The 21,949-nt window shown below is 43.5% G+C and overlaps 1 pseudogene; it reads right to left on the bottom strand.

The window, feature by feature from the left end:
- Positions 1-18,778: 18,778 nt before the first annotated feature.
- On the bottom strand, positions 18,779-19,453 carry LOC133883999 (uncharacterized; annotated as a pseudogene).
- Positions 19,454-21,949: the final 2,496 nt, after the last annotated feature.

The raw sequence follows: 21,949 nt of genomic DNA, 5'->3' as shown, positions 1-21,949 counted from the left end.
GATCACCTCGAGTGGAAAGTTACTCTGAAAAAGGGCATCAACACTTACAAGCGGATGATATAAATTTACTCGAGGGGTATCGAGATCGAGCATCTATTCGAGTGGCTAAGTATCAGTAGGCGTTGCGTAGATATCAAAGCTAGAAAATTCAACCTAGGCAACTCACTGCTGGAGACCTCATCCTACTGAAGGTGCAGAAACAGGCCCAACCCACAAGTTATCGCTTAAGTGGGAAGGACTTTATATAGTAGTCGAGGCCACTCGACCTGGGCTGGTACGGCTATCTACTCCAAACTATGAGATACTCGAGCATTTGCGGAACATCGATCAACTCCAACAATTTTATTTATAGAAAAGGTAGGTTACAGGTAAGTCGATTACATTTGATTCGGTTAGCTACTCGATTACATATTTTTTTTCTTTTTCACTCTAATCCATGTGGCTAGTGCAAAATTGACAGAAAGGATTAGCTTAGATCTTGCAAAAAACCTCCAAGAGTTTGGAAGCGTATGGACCCGTATTCGCCCTTGAACGAGGCGAGGAACCTTTTATACTCCTCCCTCGGGCAGCAGCTGACAATTCCAGGAACCGTCCGTCGACTAGCATAGGGACCAGGGAAAGTGGCCGAGGCGAAGACCCTGCTGGAGCTGCTGGCCGGCGCTGGTGATGCCGAGTGGTCTTCTACGTGGTGCGAAGGCGATCTGACGGTTGTCGACGGAGAAGACAACCATGCCTCCTTAGCCGGTGATGACCTGATGGCTCCACCACCATAGACCTCGATGGCGGCTTGGTTGATGATCTGGTCGAGATCACCACCATCCTCAATCCTCCCCCGTGCAGAGTGCTGCGCCGTCTGACTTGAAGCATAGGTCTTGATGTAATGGCGAACGCGCTGAATGAGGGGACGGCGATTATCTGCGGTGGGCATTTCTTCCCTCTCTTTCTTAGGCCTACCACTCGAGTCCTCGTCATTGGAGGAAATGATGATGATTTCAGGAGGGACCATGGTGAGGGGCCTAGGGGAGAGGACTTATGGGGTTAGTTCACGAGGTGGAGATGGAGTGGAGGCCATGGCTTCAAGCTCTACAAGTCCTAGAAGGCAATGGGTAAAGGAAACAAAGGGGGCGATGTGAAGGACAGACGGCTTCCAGTTCCCTCTATTTATAGCAGGGGGAACAGGTCGTACTATATAAACGTAGTCGTCATGATCCGAAACGATGGCGTCGCCTCGGGCGCGTAGCGCGTTCGGTGGAAGTCAAGACATCATGATGGCATTATGGCTTGTCTCATCTCTGGAAAGAGGGATGGACGGTCATTACGATGCGTCAAATCAAGATTGCGATGAAAATGAGCACAAACGAGAGTGGGTTTTTAATGCCCACCTACCCGACAGTTTGAGCTCACTTGGCATCCACATTGCAGTTAAAACAATAATGCTCGGGGGCTTGCGCTCTCGAGTATTCAGTCGAGGATGGTGTGTTGGTGCTCATGCTCTACTACTTGTTCCGATTATCACATCGAGCATTGAGTCGGGAGCTATATCATGCTTTTTTTATGCTTACGCTCTACTCTCTACTCAATTATTACATCGAGCGTAGAGTCGGGGGCTACATAATGTTTTTCGATGCTTTTGCTTCGTTCTACGATGTTAGTGTTTTTACACTCGAATTCAGTCATTGAACGAAAAGATAGGGTCACACCAAGTACATATTGATGCATATGCTCTACTCTCTGTCTTGCTTACCACATCAAATAGAGAGTCAGGGGGCCAAAAGAGTTATGAAGTCCTAGTCTACCTCGCGTGTGCTCTCTATCGAGTTCATGTTTATATGCTGATTGAATGCGCAAGTTGATAAAAGTTCGCAGAAAATTCGATATGCTCTTTCATTTTCTAAGCTCTGTATTAGTCTTTTTCTTACTATTACGGTCTTCTCGAGTACTCGAGGTCCGCGCATCTAATAGCTTATCTAATTAAAATTTTAGGTTGACAAATGCATAACCGTATGGTCTTGAGAACGATGACAACATGTATCTATCAGTTCTTGTATCTACTTATGCTAATCCTATTTCATCGACAAGGAAAAAGCAGACAAAAGCATAATAGACTAGCAAAGTGTAGCATTGTTGTGGGTATTCTCAAATCATAAAATATATTTTACAAGTGCCAAAATAGGATGGATCATCAGTCTGAGGGACTCTCCTTACTATCATCACTAGGCAAACTAAGCCTCAGAGACTCGACAAAGGCTAGAACTACTGGCTGGACATTTTTGACAAGTTTTGCGGCCTCCTCACTAGTACAATTAAACCCGACTATCACAAATGAGGTATCAAGCGTGGGATTGTAACTCTTGAGGATACCAAGCAATGTAGTGGCGCTTGCAGAAGCTGATTGGGTCATGCGGTCAAGTATCTACTCCTTCAGCTCTTGAAGAGCCAAGATAGTAGCATCCCGCTGAGCAATGGCAGCATCCCTTTTAGTCATCAACAGAATAAAGGAATGGAAGGCAATAGCACATTAGACATGCAAAATATTAGTAATGACTCCATTACATCTGTAAAAAATCCTAACAAGAAGCATATTACTCGACTAAGGAAAAATCTTCGGTGATATCCATTTACAAGAACACCACTTGAAATTTCTTTCAAGGGACTTTACGATTCTGGACACTTCGTCGTAGGAAACTTCAAACACGCTATAATCATCTTAGTCATAAGCTGAGTTCATCCGGCTGAAGCTCAGAATTTGGTTAGGGTTGGTAATCCCGGGTACTGGAAGGACAGCTTCAGACATTAGGCCCAGCAGGATTGTTCTTTCCTTCGACCAAGGGACAGCTTCCCATTCTAGTAGCTCCCATATGTTATCACCAAATGTATGAAGGGAAATCGGCGTTAGTGCACAGTGCTCGGCTGAATCATCGATCTGCCCTCCAACTTTCAAGAAAAATGCATAAGTGTCGACTAGGAGCAGTCGAGAACCTCTCAGACCAGGTTGCCAGATCTCGAGCTCAGGGGTCGATTGTTCTAATGTTGCCATCGTGCCTGATGGATCTACTGAAGCCACTATATCCAAGAAATCCGCAATTCAAAACTTGCTACTGGAAACTTGGAATCATCGCAGTGGCCCATCAGAAAGATATATGTGCACTCCCTCTATCATCTGAAGGTGAAAGCAATGCATCCTCGGGACAACGATGATGAACAATTTCCCTTTCTCCGCACTGCGCATCCTTCTAGACTGACCCAGAATGCGTTGTACGAAAGCGGAGGAAGGTTAGAAAACCATCTTGTTATCGGGGTGATCACCCTACCATTGACTTGACACCCTCGTTCGATGACGATTAGGAGCCCGTTCGAAGCCCCGATTATCTCCATGCTGTCGCCGACCAGGCCTCGAAAACGAAGGTCAAAAACTGCTTCGCCTCCCAGATGATGCACCTCCACCAAGCCATCCTCATGTATGAACGACCCTTTCAAGATCCATGGAGAAAATTCCGCCGTTTTATGCACTTCTCACCACGCGGTGCGAATACATCGAAAGAAGGCGAAATTCTTCGGATGAACCAGCTTGTTGGAGATGATGTCGAGCACTCCTAAGGCAAGAGCTGCCTAATCAAAAGTCTCCGCCATGAGAGTTAAAGGGAAAAGATGAAGTTCTCCGAGTAGAACGCGAACAATGGTGGACAAGATCGAAGGGTGAGGTTGCAATGGAGGTCACGAGAGTAGGACGATAGAGTTTTCTACTCAATAAATAGGCCCTACCTCAAGGTAGGACATGGAAGTTGTTTTCGCTTCGGAAAGGGAAAAATTACCGTCTCTTTGACAACCATGCCCATTTTTACTACGCTTCAACCGGCGTGAAAAGCAGTATGGTGACGACGTGTGAATCTTTGCATGCCCTTTTGCCTACATGAAATGCGCCTACACCCGTCGTTTCAAATTTTAAAAGTTTTTTTAACTCTACTCGGAGTTGGGTGTCGATCAGTTGAGTTCTTTAGTCTTTTTCTTCAAGTCTTGAGTGCAGTTAACCGTAGGACGCTTGACCCGACTGAGCTTCCACTCGATACTCGAGGAAGGACCCGTCTATACTCAATTCTTTCGACTATGAACCTGATCCACTTTACTCGACTAAGCTTAAACTTGGTGGTACTCGTGTGGGCGCTTATGAAAACCTTTCCTCTTGAGTAGAGTTAAGGGGCTACTGCCGAATATCTAACTATGGGGTATATGCGCATAAGAAATATATAGTATACGGACAGGGTATGTACAATACATATTAAGAAGCTTTAGATATCACGGAACTGAATCAGCGGTTACCTAACTCGATACGATTAGTACTCAAAACAGATTTATCTACTTGGACATCAAGGAAGACAACTCTCTATCGACAACGGCTGCATAGGAGTCGGTACCTCACCCGTATATAAGGCGAAAAGGCTAGGGGGGAGAGAGGAGGAACTCGAGGCAAGCATCAAGACTCTAGCAGAGAAGATATTCTGCGACTTTAACTTTAGGTTAGATTAGATCTGGTATACTCTCTGTAATAGTTTTAGCCACATTGCTTGTACTTGAGATCGTCAATATACTGCTGCAACACCCCCACAGGAGTAGGGTATTACTCCAATCGGAGGTCCGAACCTATATACATCGATTGTCTCGTCTCATGATTAATCCCTACACTCGAAGGTACTCAGTCAATTTACGAATACATTGTCAGGAACTAATCTTCGACATATGTGTTTTTGTTCAGATTGATACCTAGAAATGCTTCCTCAGCCATCAGCAGGCTTCTGATACTAGGGCTCACTAGTAACTTGTAAATTTTTGCTATATGACACGCTGAGCATTGCTGTATGGTTCAAAAAGATATGTGGCACAGTATTTGTAACAACTCAAAATTTTCCTTGGAGTAATCTCCTATCTCGAGTATACATCTTTACTGAAGCTGCGTGTACCGAGTTGTGCCCTGTTAATGCTACAATGTGCTAGAAGTCAAATATATTCCATTCTAGTAACTAGCCTAAGTGCCAGCACAATTGCGCCGGTAATCTTGAAGTTTCTTTATCTGCCTCGGAATGCTTTTGCTAGGTACGTTGGAACACACATTTTATAAGGCATGAAACCTGTAGGAAGGATTCTATGATATTTGTTAGGAATAGCAATTTGTATTTAATGATAGTCTACGTGAGCAATATATAGAGTATATGATGGGAAACTTGTAATCTCGTCGAATCAAATCGAAGAAGTGCTAAGGGAAGTAAGAGACTGGAGTCGTAATGATGACAAAAAAAAAAGCTCTTGTTCGAGAATCGCAACACAGCCAAGGCGAGTAGTAAGATGACAAAAAAAAGTTGTCACTAAAGTTATGAAAATATTAGCTAAATATAGACACAATTTAGCTAACCATAAAAGAAAATGACTAATTAACAAATAAATATGTGGGCCCACACAGTATAGATGAACTCAAAATAAACTGAATTTGAATGGACGCAGCAGAAAAACAAAGACTCTAATACAAGGCTAAGACTAGCAGACAACAGCAACTGAGCAAAATCCTAGCACACCTAAGACGCAACAGCAACCTGAGTTTTGGCAGCCCATTGTCCACCAAGAAGCAGCCCACCAGGCCAATACCATGCCACTGATACATGACCAAAAATGTGCAGTCCAGCTCCAGCCTAGCACACATACAACTAGGTTAAAAGTTGAGTACGAGCAGGCGGTAGATCAAATCCCGACGACAGCGGATCAGCAACAGTAGCCAGAGGGGCAAGTGGCACTGCTAGCCAGCGGGTGAAGGCGGAGTCCGAGGAGCGGATGCGCGCAGCAGAACCCGCGACAAGTGCCCGGGGAGCGAATCCGAGCGGCGACACGTGGCGGCTGTTGTGCCTGTCCGAGAGTCACATGGGTGGCGGAGGATGGCCACTCACGACGAAGCGCTGGAGGCAGGCGGAGGCCTGATCGAGCACCCGGTGGCCGAGTGAGAAGTGACGGGCATCCCTTGACGCAAGAGACCAGCTGAGTCGAGGAGGCCGATGAGCAGAGAGCACGGCAAAGAGTGGCACGCGACCATTGTTGCGAGTGAAGTCACTACTGGCTGGGGCAGAGCCGGCCAGCACGGAGCAGGCAAGGTGGGCGTAGGGCTGTGGAAGACCGGATATGGGCAGCACGGAGCGTAGCCGAGCCGAGGCAAGGCCGATCCAACGCGGATCCGACTAGTGGAGCGGCCAACAGTCGTACATCCCAAGGAAAACCAATCCAATCGGCAGGGAGGAAGACTGGCGAGGATCAGCCGCGGCTCGAGGAGGCGCGGTAGACGAAGGGAGCCAACTGAGGACCAGCTGGAGCAGATGGGGAACGAGGCATATCTGAAGGGAAGCCACCCTGTGGAGCGGATCTGGCCTGGGAAACCGTCGGGCAATGTCGAGACCGGTTCAAGAAAACAAACCAATTTTATCTATGTGCTGAGCCCAGGAATTAATCTCAACACATAGTGATTTCATTGATGATAATCATTACAATATCCATACTTAATCGAATTAACTGTCTTACAAAAGTGACCTTCAAAGGTCGAAGAACCAAATAAACTGCAGCAAAACTAACTGAACTATGAAAATTCTAATCCTTTACGACTCTTCCACATGCATCATCGACGTAGAAAGCATCTTAGAATGATCCACCTTCAGCGTACTCAATACCTTCTCCAACTGAGTGTTTGATGATAGCAAGAGTGAGCACTTGTCCTACTCAGTAAGTTGTGAAGGAAATAATATGCATATGAAGGCTTTAACAAGAATATGGCTAAAGGGCTATTTTGCAGAAAACAACATTTAAGTAAAAACATTTGAAAAGCAATAGTAATTAAGTGAATAACAAACCACCTCAAGATTTCATCTATCTTGACTTAACCAACTAACCAACACTTTAACCAAAGTTTCATCCACTAAGGTTGAACCCTCAATCATAGTTTCCACCACTATGATTGACCACCCTCAACTATGATTCCCACCATCATAGTTGACCCGACTAACCAAAACAACTAATTATAATCATGGTAGATTTTCAGTGCCGCTCATGACCGTGAGCATGGCTGAATATTCAATTTTAACTCTGTAGAGGTTATACTTTACCCACAAGACGTATCATCCCGTTTTGCCGAGTACCCTTTGGCCGACGGACAACTCTTACACACTACTGAGGTGTGCGCTAGGAATCCACTACAAAGCCTTTACAATGCCCCCTCAGCACATGTTTACCCGCTAAGGTTTCACTGCCGCGTGATTCCACCTCAACAAGGAAGCCCCCTCTTGCGCTTTTCGAATGCCAAGACATCGTCCATTCACCGCTCTTCTGCTTGGTCTACACTATGCTGAGAGTAAGCAAATTACTTAGCTAGGCTGGACCCATTCCAGGATTGTGGTTGTACTGTAAATACAGAAAGGTCACCCCACGAACCGGTTCTTAGATTTGAGCAAGACTACCACTTTCCCATCACACACCAGCCTCAACATACCACTTGCTCAAATCCCTATGCCATGTTGCTACAAAAATTATTCCATCATAGTTCTATCATTGTTGCATATGACCATTATTAATTTCGTAGAGCATTAATCATGATTACCATCCCAAAGCAAGGCTAAGCGTCATCTACCCTTCCATAACCCACAACCATACTATGGCAACAAGGATGATAAGGAAAAACTAGGGTAAAGCCTAACTCTTGAGATTCCCAACAAATTATTAGCATGCATGTTTATAAAATAAAATATTTAAAAACTGGGATAAGTATGTTCAAGAACATAACTTGCCTTCACTGAACTCAGTTGGGTTTTCAAAATCTTGATCCTACAGACCTTCTAGCTCTTCTGAAACGTTGGCGTCTACACGCAACATATGCAGAAAAATAACAACACATAAACACCAAGATAAAAAAAGAACCAAATATCACTCAACAAGCATCATCACATACAAGATCACACTAAGCCTGACAATCTGGTGAAAGAACGGGTCAAAACAGAGCTACGCTTTACAAGTTATGATTTTCTAAAGATTACAACTAGACTGAAAAGATTATCTACAGATGAAATTATGTTGCTAGGAATTTTCTAGGATTTTCCAAATCCATCTATGATTTTCTGGGATTTTTTTTTATTTTTTTAGCATTTATTTCAATCATAAAACTATTTAAAACTATTAAAAAGAATTAAATAAACCTATAAACATTATAAAACATTTTTAGAAATTAATTACCTAATTATTATTAGTTTTTAGATTTATTTTCCTACTAAAAACTATTTATTGCACAATATTTATCTATTATGATGTCAGCAAACAATTTAAAAAGAAAAACAAATGCTAACTGGGCTGCTAGCGCTAATGTGGTTTGACACATCAGCAAAAACGCTGATGTGGCAGGGTGAGGTGGCACGGTGACATGGCATCGGCTGACTGGGATTATGAGCTGACACGTGGCACTTTCAGATTGGATCTCGAGGGGGTTTGAGGGGGTTCTAATGTCAGCTCTTGATCTCGGATCGGACAGCTACTGCGTGAAGGCTCTCATCTCCGGTAGACCAGAGGTGGCAGCAGTGGCGATTCCCACAACGGCGCAGCACCGGAAACCCGTCGGAACAGCATTTCGGTGGTCCAACTACTCCAACGAGCGGCGGAAAATGAGTGTCAGTGTCGGCGAAGCTCCAGGGATGCGTGCGAGAGCACACGGCAGCAAACCTCCTCGGAGCTCATCGGAACTTGGTCCTGGGCGACGATTGGCGGTCGGGATCGCATCGGGAAGCTTTCTTGGGCCCTTGCGATCCTGGAGAACTCCTCGGTGGCGGCTTTTTGGCTACGGTGGTCAAGATCGACGACGGAGACTTTCTCTTCACCGGCGTGGTGGCAAACTTGCTTCTCTCGGCAACTTTGGGCTCTAGACTGAAAGCTTGCTCTAGGATGATCTAGGGGAGGGGTTTAGGATGCTATTTATACCGGGAGAGATAGGATTCGAGGGCGACTCGGCTTCGATTTGAACAGCGGTGGCAAGCTCTCGGACTCTGATTTGAACTTGCATCCGATTGGAGATAAGGAGTACTTGGTCGGGATTCTTAATTAACTGCACGCTAGCAAGCTTCTAGATGACCTCCTCCATCATTTACGCGTCGAACTTCCCTCTTGGCCCATGGTCAGCTCGGTCTTCCCCAGCGGTGCAGCTCCGCGGCGTGAGAGAGTGGGAAAGAGCTGAGGCTGGAGGTTGGGGATGACCGGGTGGGCTACAGGGTAGGACAGAGAGGAAAAAGGAGAGGGGAGATGGGCTTCAGCCTTTTTCATTTAAAAAGTTTTTTTTTTCTAATTTCTTTTCTATACCTCTTATGTATATACACATGTATACTATAAATACAGTGTCTATACCACATATTTTATTAGCACATATAATCAAACAAGCAATCAAATATACACATATATATCTACAAACATTCTTTTTATAGAAAAAATAGCAATAATGTATATATGTATTTATACACATAACACACATATTTGCATATATGTGTATACATGTATAAAGCACATATACACACTTAGGGTTTTATTTAATTTTGCAAATTCTTGTATTCTTTTTGAAAAAGTTTTTATTTTCTAGGTTTTTTTAGAATTTGGGTTGTTACAAAACCTACCCCCTTAAAGGAATCTCGTCCCGAGATTCGAGCTGATCTTTAAACAGGTGAGGAAACTCTGACTTTAGCTCTTCCTCTTGTTCCAAGGTTGCTTCATCCCCGGTATGGTGATTCCACTGAACTTTGCACATATGTATAACCTTTCTCCGAGTTACTCACTTTGCTATTTCCAGAATTTTGACCGGGTATTCTGAATAAGTCAAATCCTCTTGTGGTTCCACTTCTTCCAAAGGTAACTATTCCTCTGGCACTCGCAAACACTTATTCAGCTGTGATATGTTAAACACATTGTGCACATCTTCCAGTTTATGTGGCAATTCTAACTGGTAAGCCACTTCTCCACGTTTAGCACTCACTCTAAACGGTCCAATGTACTTGGATGCCAACTTGACTATAACTTTGAAACGATGAAATCCTCTTAAAGGTGAGACCTTGAGATACACATAATCTCCAACCTTGAAGGTTAATTCTCGGCGTCGATTATCCGCATAACTCTGGTGTCTGGGTTGGGCTGCCTTTAACTTTTCTCGTCTTGCCCTGACTTGTTCCTCGACTTCCTTAAGTATTTTTGGTCCAAACACTTGACCTTCTCCAGTTTCACTCCAATGTATAGGCGTTCTACACTTCCTTCCATATAATGCATCGAATGGGGTCATCTGTAAACTGGACTGATAACTATTGTTATACGAAAACTTTGCATATGAAAAGTTCTTATCCCAACTGTTGCGATTCTAAAGAGCACACACTCGCAACATATCCTCAAGTATCTGATTTATTCTTTCTGTCTGTCCATCCGTTTGTGGGTGATATGCCGAGCTGAAACTCAACTTTGTGTCCAATGATTCGTGAAGTTTCTGCCAAAACCTTGAGGTAAACTTGTTCCCTCGATCTGACACTATTCTTTTTGGAACTTCATGTAGACACACGATCCTGGACATATATAGCTCTGCTAACTTATCTCCTTTATAGGTTGTTTTAATCGAAATGAAATGAGCTACCTTCGTGAGACGATCCACAATGACCCATATTGAATCATAGCCAGATTGGGTATGAGGTAAACCGACTATAAAATCCATCCCAATTTCTTCCCACTTCCATTCTGGTATCCTCAGAGGCTGTAGAAATCTTGCTGGTTTCTGATGTTCTGCTTTCACACGTTGACATACATTGCACAATGCCACATGCTCGGCTATTTCTCGCTTCATACCAGGCCACCAATAGCGATCCTTCATATCCTGATACATCTTGGTACTGCTTAGGTGAATAGAATAAGCCGACTCATGAGCTTCTCTTAAGATTATCTCCTTAAGCACTTTCTGGTCTGGTACAAAGATGCGCTTGCCAAACCATACCATGCCTTTCTCGTCTTCTGAGAACTTTGGGGCTTTGCCTACTTTAATATTCTCTTTAATCCCTTTGACATTTTCATCTTTTGCCTGTCCCTTCCAGATGTCCTCGTCCAAGGTAGGTTCCACTTCCATGGTTACTGCCTCTAAATCCGTGACAAAACCTAGGTTAAGTTGTTGGAATTCTTCACATAAAGTCGGTTGAGCTTCTTGCAACATAGCCATAGTACCGTATACTTTACAACTTAATGCGTCTGCAACCACGTTTGCTTTTCCCGGGTGATAATGGGTTCCTACATCATAATCCTTGATCAATTCTAGCCATCTTTCGTTGCCTCAAGTTAAGATCCGTCTGGGTGAATATATACTTCAAACTCTTATGATCCGTGTAATTTTACATCTTTTTCCAAGAAGATAATGTCTCCATATTTTCAAAGCATGTACCACTACTGCTAACTCCAGGTCATGAGTTGGATAATTCTTCTCATGAGTCCTCAACTGTCTCGAAGAGTACGCTACCACTTGTCCTTTTTGCATCAAAACACATCCAAGACCTTGTTGAGATGCATCGTAGTATATGTCGAAGTTCTTCTGGATATCCGGCAACACTAGTACTAGGGCTGTAGTTAACTTCTTCTTAAGCTCATTGAAACTTGCTTCACAAGCGCTTGTCCATTCATACCTCTTTTCCTTTTTTTAGCAACTCTGTGAATGGCTTGGCTATCTTCGAGAATCCTTCTATGAAACGATGGTAATAGCCTGCTAAACCAAGAAAACTTCTCACTTCTATAACGCTGATAGGTGATTTCCAATTCAACACATCTTTCACCTTACTTGGGTCTACTGCAACTTCTCCGGTAGATAGAATGTGTCCAAGAAATGGCACTTCTGTTAACCAAAACTCACATTTGCTAAGCTTAGCATACAATTGATGTTCTCTAAGCTTCCTCAGAACCATTCTTAGATGTTTCTCGTGTTCTTCTTCACTTTTAGAGTAAACCAGTATGTCATCAATGAAGATTACCACGACCTTATCCAGATACTCCAAGAAAACTTTATTCATGAGGTACATGAAATAAGCCGGGGCATTAGTTAAACCAAAGGACATGATTGTGAACTCATACAATCCGTATCGGGTGATGAATGCTGTCTTGGGTATATCTGACTTCTGAATCTTTAGCTGATGGTATCCCGATCTTAAGTCTATCTTCGAAAACACTCGAGCTCTAGTAAGTTTGTCGAACAGATCTTCGATTCTGGGTAAGGGATACTTATTCTTTATGGTGACCTCATTGAGTGCTCGGTAGTCTATGCACATCCTTTGACTTCCATCTTTCTTTTGCACAAAGAGCACAGGTGCTCCCCAAGGTGAGGTACTAAGGCAAACATAACCCTTCTCTAATAACTCTTGTATTTGCTTCTTTAGTTCATCTAGGTCATTAGCGGGCATCCTATAGGGTCTCTTAGCTATAGGCGTAGTTTCAAGCACAAGATCAATTACAAACTCAATGTCTCGGTCTGGTGGCATACCTAGTAATTCGTCTGGGAACACGTCTGGAAACTCACAGACTATCCGTATCTAGTCCACTGTCGATCCTTCAAGATGGTTCAACTTGGATTACTCTGCTGCTGATGTGTCTTCCACGAACTCTATCTTGACGCCTTCTCCGTTTTCCAAGGTGACTGCCCTTCTCGCACACTCTATCACTCCTTTGAACTTTGCTAACCAATCCATTCCCAGGATCACATCGATCCCATCTGATTCCAAAACGATGAGGTTGGCTGGGAACTCTACCCCCCTTAATTTAAGGTTTAACTTAGGACAGAGGAGACTAGCTCTCATTTATCCACCAGGTGAGCTAATTACCATCTTATATTTCAAGGTTGTTACAAGAAAACTATGCTTGGCCACATACCTGGATGCAATGAACGAATGCGAGGCTCTAGAGTCAAATAAAACAGATGTAGGGGCTGAGTTGATAAAGAACATACCGAGTATGACATCAGGTGCATCCTGAGCTTCTTCTACGGAGATGTGGTTCACTTGTCCCTTCACATGGTTTTGCCTGGCTCTGTTAGGTGGTGCAGGTGTTTGGTACTGATTGCGATTCTGAGTTGGAGCAGGTGTCTTCGTTGGTGTGTTCAAGTTGAATGGAACTGGTGATTGGTTCTACCTCCTCTTAGGATACTGATTGACATAGTGTCCAATCTCATGATAGTTGAAACATGCACGTCCAGTTGGAGCTGGTGGGTTAGGGTTCTTGGCCGGGGCTGGTGTGTTGTAGCTGGTGTTAGAGCAAGACTGCTGGTTCATTTGACGAGGTGCTGCTACTTGAGGTCTAAACTGAGTGGATAATTGTTGTTGTCCCTAGGGAGGTATGGTGCGTGGGCGAGAGTTACTGCCTGAGTGTTGTCCTTGTGAGACCATTCTTCTCTTGTGATCTTCACTGAGCATACAACGTTTGTCTTCCAATACCAGTGCCTTGTTTACCAAATGCTGAAAATCCGGGTAGTCATGGGTGCTTAACTGAGCTTGCATTCCATAAACCAATCCATCCAACAAATGCTCCTGTTTCTTCTCGTCAGTGTTGACATCCTTTGGTGCGTATTTGGAGAGTTGAGTAAACATGTTGATGTACTCATTCACTGACATTGACCATTGTTTCAGGTTGTGGAACTCCTTCTTCATCATGCCAATAGTGCCTGCCGACACATGATGGCGGTAAAAAGCTTCCTTGAACTCTATCCAAGTGACTGACTCCTGATCCTCATGGGCATTGCAGAAAGCATCCCACCAGTTAGCGGCACGACCGGCAAATTGATGTGCAGCGTACAGAACCTTCTCACGATCACTGCATTGGGCGATCAACAATTTCTTCTCAATTGTCTTAAGCCAATCATCTGCATTGAGCGGCTCAGTGGTGTGAGAGAACATAGGTAGCTTAGTCCGCATGAATTCCCCCAACTTGAATTGATTGTGGTGGTGGAGCTGTGGTGGCGGCTGATTCTGAGTAGTCTGTTGCATGTTGGTTATTGCCTGAGCCATCCCTTGCAAGATCTGGGTTTGCATAACCATAAGTTGCTCCATAGTCATCGGAGGTGGTGGTGGAGGTGGGCTTTCTGTGTGGTTGCCACTGCTTCTGAGGGTGCTCCTAGTGTTGACCATCTGGCAGAGTAGGGCATAGATAAGAGGGAAGCACAAGATTCTAAGAAGAAATCTATGTTGTAGAGATTGATTTTGCTTAAAGAAAACTCTTATTATATTTATTACTTACTATTATCAAACCCTTTTCTAAGATGTGGACGTAGACAGGGTGCCTAAGGGCGATCCTGCAACTCACATCTGACACTCACAAGCAATAAGATACATAAGAACGAAAACTCCAGAACGACCTAAACAACACTACTGATCGATTTCTATTATTCCAACAGGGGACTCCTTATCTGGTAGACATGGTGGGGTTGCAGGTTCTTCGTTCGAAACACTGTCTTGGTACACCGATCCTGAGCTGGAGAGAGGTTCGCAGTGAGCTCTTACTTGGGGGCGACACTGGTGTAGGAGTGAATTCTTGCAAGCGACGTCGAAGTGTCATGTTTTCTTCTTCAGCTTCTTCCAAGAGATGGTGAACCTCCTTCAGATCTCGCATGGTGCTTTTGTAGAGACGATCCAGGGCGACGATGAGTTGAACTTGAATCTGGAGTGTGGTATTCTCTTCATTGCAATAGCATCGAACTCCAGTATCCGGGCTTGAGTCATCGGGAACGGGGACGTAGCGGTATAGCGAGTCCTAAGTTGTTGCTCCATATTCCAGGCACACACGGTAGAGGGCTTGACGGGCAGCATCTCGTATGCCTTCTTCGAAGCAGGACCTCCTTGTCTCTATGGTGTAGGTGCGTGCAACTCTGAATTCTCCCTTGTGTGCGCGACGTCCATAGACGAAGACGGTGACAGACGATTCTGTGCGGTTGGCTTGCCTTGTTCCTTCATACATCGGCTTCCTTTGGTGTCCCATGTCGGTAAGTAAGGCCCATAGCATCCTTGGCAGGATCCCTTGGCACAATTCGTTGGAATGACAAACTTCATTGAGATCTGACTCCATCTGTAGGTTTGAGCACAAGATGGTGGTAAGTAAACCTTACTAGACAAGAGTAGGGTAAGGGGTCTTTAAGCATAGCTTTTAGTCTTTCCAAAATTCCTCTTTTTAGGGTTGAACAACTATTTAAGGTTGCGTTCTAGGTCAATATGGCTCTGATATCACCTCTGTCGAGACCGGTTCAAGAAAACAAACCAATCTCATCTTTGTGCTGAGCCCAGGAATCAATCCCAACACATAGTGACTTTATTGATGATAATCATTACAATATCCATACTTAATCGAATTAATCGTCTTAAAAAAGTAACCTTCAATGGTCGAAGAACCAAATAAACTACAACAGAACTAACTGAACTATAAAGACTCTAATCCTTTATGACTCTTCCACATGCATCATCGACGTAGAAAGCATCTTAGAATGATCCACCTTCAACGTACTCCTCAATACCTTCTCCAACTAAGTGTTTGGTGATAGCAAGAGTGAGCACTTGTCGTACTCAGCAAGTTGTGAAGGAAATAGTATGCAAGGCTTTAACAAGAATATAGCTAAAGGGCTATTTTGCAGAAAACAACATTTAAGTAAAAACATTTGAAAAGCAATAGTAATTAAGTGAATAATAAACCACCTCAAGATTTCATCCATCTTGACTTAACCAACTAACCAACACCTCAACTAAAGTTTCATCCACTAAGGTTGAACCCTCAATCATAGTTTCCACCACTATGATTGACCACCCTCAACTATGATTCCCACCATCACAGTTGACCTGACTAACCAAAACATCCAATTATAATTATGGTAGGTTTTTAGTGCCACTCATGACCGTGAGCACGGCTGAATATTCAGTTTTAACTCTGCAGAGGTTGTACTTTACCCACAAGACGTATCAACCCATTTTGCTGAGTATCCGTTGGCTGACGGACAACTCTTACACACTACCGAGGTGTGCGCTAGGAATCCACTACAAAGCCTCCTCTCAGCACATGTTTACCCGATAAGGTTTAACTGCTGCCACCTCAACAACGGAAGCCCCCTCTTGTGCCTTTCGGATCCCAAGACATCGTCCATTCACCACTCTTCTACCTGGTCCACACCATGCTGAGAGTAAGCAAATTACTTGGCTAGGTCCGACCCATTCCAGGCTTGTAGTTGTACTGTAAACACAGAAAGGTCACCCCATGAACCGATCTTTAGATTTGAGCAAGACTACCACTTTCCCATCACACACCAACCTCAATATACCACTTGCTCAAATCCCTATGCCATGTTGCTACAAAAATTATTCCATCATAGTTTTATCATTGTTGCATAGGACCATTATCAATTTCGTAGAGCATTAATCATGATTACCATCCCAAAGTAAGGCTAAAAATCATCTACCCATTCATAACCCAAAACCATACTATGGCGACAAGGATGATAAGGAAAAACTAAGGTAAAACCTAACATTTGAGATTCTTAACAAATTATTAGCATGCATGTTTATAAAACAAAATATTTAAAAACTGGAATAAGTATGTTCAAGAACACAACTTGCCTTCATTGAACTCAGTTGGGTCTTCAAAATATTGATCCTGCAGACCTTCTAGCTCCTTCGAAATGTTGGCGTCTACTCGCAACATACTCAGAAAAATAACAACACATAAATACCAAGATCCAAAAAGAACCAAATATCACTCAACAAACATCATCACATACAAGATCACACTAATCCTGACAATCTGGCGAAAGAATGGGTCAAAATAGAGCTACGCTTTACAAGTTATGATTTTCTAAAGATTAACACTAGACTAAAACGATTATCTACAAATGAAATTATGTTGCTAGGAATTTTCTAGGATTTTCCAAAGCCATCTATGATTTTCTAGGATTTTTTTGGAATTTTCTAGCATTTATTTGAATTATAAAACTAAAACTATTAAACATAATTAAATAAACCTATAAAACATTTTCAAAAATTAATTACCTCATTATTATTATTTTTTAGAATTATTTTTCTACTGAAAACTATTTATTGCATAATATTTAACTATTATGACGTCAGCAAACAATTTAAAAAGAAAAACAAATGCTAACTAGGCTGCTAGCGCTGACGTGGCTGGGTGAGGTGGCACGGTGACGTGGCATCGGCTGATTGGGATTATGAGCTGACACATGGCGCTCTCAGATTAGATCTCGAAGGGGTATGAGGGGGTTCTAATCTCAGCTCTTGATGTCGGATCGGATAGCTCACACGTGAAGGTTCTCATCTCTTGCAGACTAGAGGCGGTGGTCCAACTACTCCGACGAGCGGTGAAAAACGATCAGGGAGGCACGGGGATCATACCTATGGTACGTGTTGGCGTCAGCGAAGCTCTAGGGATGAGAGCAAGGGCACACGGCGGCAAACCTTCTCGGAGCTCCTCAGAACTCGGTCCTGGGCGACGGTTGGCAGTTGGGATCGCGTTGGGAAGCTTTCTTGCGCCCTTGCGATGCTGGAGAACTCCTCGGTGGCAGCTTTTGGGCTACGTTGGTCGAGATCGACGGCAGCGGCTTCCTCTTCACCAGCACGGTGGCGAACTTGCTTCTCTCGGTGACTTGGGACTCTAGACCGAAAGCTTGCTCTGGGATGATCTAGGGGAGGGGTTTAGGATGCTATTTATACCCGGGAGAGATAGGATTCGAGGGTGACTCGGCTTCGATTTGAACGGCAGCGGCAAGCTCTCAGACTCTGATTTGAACTCGCATCCGATTGGAGATAAGGTGTACTCAGCCGGGATTCTTGCTTAACCGTGCGCTAGCAAGCTTCTAAATGACCTCCTCCATCGTTTGCGCGTCGAACTTCCCTCTTGGCCAGTGGTCGGCTCGGTCTTCCCCGGTGGCGCAGCTCTGCGGCGTGAGACAGCGGGAGAGAGCTGAGGCTGGAGGTTGGGGATGACCGGGTGGGCTAGGGGGTTGAGCTGGGTCGAGCCAGACAGAGAGGAAAAAGGAGAGGGGAGATGGGCTTCAACCTTTTTCATTTTAAAAGTTTTTTTCTAATTTCTTTTCTATACCTCTTATGTATATACACATGTATACATATAAATATAATGTATATACCACATATTTTATTAGCACATGTAATCAAACAAGCAATCAAGCAAGCTATCAAATATACACATATATATCTACAAACATTCTTTTTATAGAAAAAATAGCCCTTAATGTATATATGTATTTATACACATAACACACATATTTGCATATATGTGTATACATGTATAAAGAACATATACACACTTAGGGTTTTATTCAATTTTGCAAATTCTTGTATTCTTTTTGAAAAAGTTTTTATTTTCTAGGTTTTTTTTGGAATTTGGGCTGTTACACGCAAGCGGGAGGATGTCCAGATCCGAGAACGGAACGGGGGAGGTCGACAGTTGAATTGATCTACAGAGAAAGAGCCAACGGAGAGAGAGCACCGGCGGTGGATCTACATAATACGATTTGTGACGTCTCAAAAAACTTAGACTTTCAATACCTTTCTTAATAATATTTCCTCCTTAAATTTTCTTCATCTTCAATAGACTTCCAATACTTCATTCACTATATATACTCTATTGTGTCACTTACGAACGAATCCTACCTATCATCTCTCTTTACTCTTCATGAGCAAATAGAGCAAGATGTTCGTCTGGTGAGAGTTGGGAATCACTGCTTCACCTTTCCTCCGACCATGAGGTTGTACATCATGGTCTCCACCTCGTCGATTATCAGCTGCCGCTTCAGCCACGACATGACCTTGAACTCCCCCTACTTTATTGGGGCATCGTCCTCCACCATGAGCACCCAACTCTCCCTACCGATCCTCCCGCCCTTGCGCACCGGAGTAGCACAACCTGCTTCTTGCTTAGCAAACCCTGCACCTCCAGCCCGTGAAGGAGTACACCATGTTGAAGGAGCCCATGAAGCCTCTCGCGCCGGCGTCGAACCCCTCACCCTCCTCCTCATCGAAGCTCCACGACGGGTTGAACAGGACCACCGACCTTGGTCCAATGCGGCGGCGGCGGCTTTCACCTTCTCCACCCACAGAGCGATTGCCAACGCCTCGACCTAGAGCCAGACGAGCATCAGCCTCACCGGCGCGCCCTTCCTCTTTACCCTGGCAGTGCCCGAGAACACGTCGAATGTGAGGCACGTGAGGGAGCCCGGTGAGTCGTTGACGACGGGAATTTCATCCTGGAATTGGGCCTACCTCTACCTCTTGAGCTTCTTGAGCGGGACCGAGTTGTTGAGCGGTTTCTGTAGCGTCGTGGAGAGGCAGGACCGCATCTGGGCCAAGAACACACCACTGTTGAGGACGCCAAGTGAGGTGGAGGACGCCATCAAGCAGGTGGGAGCAGGAGGTGTGGGAGGAGCAAGAGGCGTGGACGGTGGGAGTATGAGCCCAGTAGGATTAGGAGTCTGAGACGATTCCCTATTTCTAGCTAGGATGGGGGTGTGTTTAGACGATTGATAAAAATAGGGATCCTATTTGTGGAGCTGTTGGGAGGGTGGTTTTTTAGTCAAAATCTCTAAATTTAACTATAGGGAACATAATAGGGTGTCTCTTGAAGATGCTCTAATATCATATTAGGAATAGCAATTTGTATCAATGGTTGCCAATAGAGCAATATATAGAGTACATGAGGAAAAATACTAGACAAGGAGATTAGCATAATATCCTAAACTATTATACCCATAACAATAGTAAGGGTCTGTTTGGTAGGACTTCAGATTCCAGGTGAGGCCCGCCAAACAGGGCATTTCCATATTTCTCCGGATCGGTCCGATCCATGGAGCAGCGGCGTTCACAGTGGACCTGTGGAGCAGAGCTTAGAATTTGGATCTAGAGCCCTACCAAATAGATCTAAATATGTTATTTTGGATTTCACTCTTACCGAAACCCATGTTGGCGTTGCTACATTTAGGAAGATGAAAATGCGGAGAATATGCTCTTCACCAATCTTTGGACACAAAGAAACACCAAGTCAGGAATGGGGTATGTGTACGTGGTATAGAGCTTTCAAAATCAGCACAAACTACCAATCGAATCCATAATAGTTGATGGGTTATGTTTGGGGAGGAAACTATAAGCAGCATAAAGCAATCGGTGTAAGGCTGTGTTTGGTTGGGCTTTTGCTGGTTTTTGCTTGTCAAAAGCCAAAAGCCCAACCAAACGGTTGGTTGCTGAACTGACTTTTGAAAAGCTGAAAAGCTAGTTTATGAGGGAATAAACTAAAAACTGAGAAGAAGCTGAGAGAAGTTTTTTTGGCTTTTGATGTATTGAGAAGCTAAAAATTTATTATGAAAGTCTATAACAAAAAGCCATCAGCCAGAAGCCAAAAACTAGAAGCCAGCTTTTTAGACCGAAAATCAAAAACATAAGTCCAACCAAACAGACTTTAAGCCAGGACCATGGGAGCTAATTTGATGCACCTAATTATATATGAACTTCCTTGAATCAAGCAAACAATGGATAGGAAAAAACCCTATGGTTTTGTGAAATTTACTCAACACAAAGAGTAAATGTTGAGTAAATTTCATAAAACCCCGGGTTTCAAGATCCTAGTGTCACAAAACCCCATGCGTTTTCTTTTCTCGGATGCTTTCGAGAGCGCAAAGAGAAACAAAGTAAAGAAAAATTAGGAAGGCCACTTGGGGAAACTTACCATTTATTACAGGGGAGGATCCAACCCTCCACCCCTAACCCCCAAATAATTTTTTACCATGGCTGAGAGAGAGGAAGAAGAAAAGAGAGAGTGAGAAGGGACAATAAAAGGAAGATGAAGGAGAGAGAGAGGTGGATGAGTCCCGTATCTATCTCATCTGCATTCTCCACTAATTTACTAATCAAGAAAAATGCACACCACCAAAAAAGCAAGTAGTGGTGCAAGAGGGTCGACTCTCTACCATGTCTAGTTAGTTAGAAATGTATCTGAACTCAGTTATACTCACAGTTACGAGTGGTAGGGGAAACCTTGCATGATTAGAACTGTGAGTATGGCTGATTAACTAGTTTTACAATCTACAAAGGTTGTACACTTTAGCCACAAGTCACATCTTCCATATTTGTCAAGCACTTATTAGCCGATGGATAACTCTTACACTTTTCCAAGGTGTTGTGCTATGAATCCACTATAAAGCCTTTACAAAGTCCCTTTCAATATGTGAATAACCGCTAAGGTTTCACCACCGAGTGACTACACCTCAACAACGAAAGCCCCCTCTTATATATATATCACACAAATTCAAAAAGAATTAAATTTTTTACTTTTATGTATATATATATATATACAATATGTATATATACATACATACACTTCTTTAAGTTTTTATTGACCTTGTAAATTATTTTCTTTGTATAAAAATACATTTTTATTTATGGTGCAATTTTTTGTTGCCAATCGGCAATAGGAGTGTACCACTTGGTACAAGAGTTTCCTGGGCCTAGCTTGGCCCAGGTTCTTTTGGCCTTCTCAGTAATGATCTTCTCCATCCAACAGTGGGTTGGTTCTTGCATGTTTCTTCATGATTCCATTGTATGTGCCAAAATGCTATCATGTTCTCACTAATTAGATAAAATATTTGTACAAATAGTTCAGAAACCCCGTGTAGGACACTTTTTTGAACCGTCTGTGGAGAGTCTGCACTTTGTACAGACGGGTTTTGGACCATCTGTACAAAAGATTTGTACAGACAGCTTGTTATTGGAGCCGTCTGAAATAGTGGAATATCACAAATGGCTGGAAGTTTCGAGCCATTTGTTACATAGTAATAGTTTCGACGCCTCCAATAATGAGCCATCTGTACTATGGAAATATCACAAATTGTTCAAAGTTT

The sequence above is a fragment of the Phragmites australis genome, chromosome 11, assembly GCF_958298935.1.
Source record: "Phragmites australis chromosome 11, lpPhrAust1.1, whole genome shotgun sequence".
In the NCBI taxonomy this organism is placed as follows: Eukaryota; Viridiplantae; Streptophyta; class Magnoliopsida; order Poales; family Poaceae; genus Phragmites; species Phragmites australis.
The sequence above is the reverse complement of the archived record's forward strand: the minus strand, read 5'-3'. Positions and strand labels throughout refer to the sequence as shown.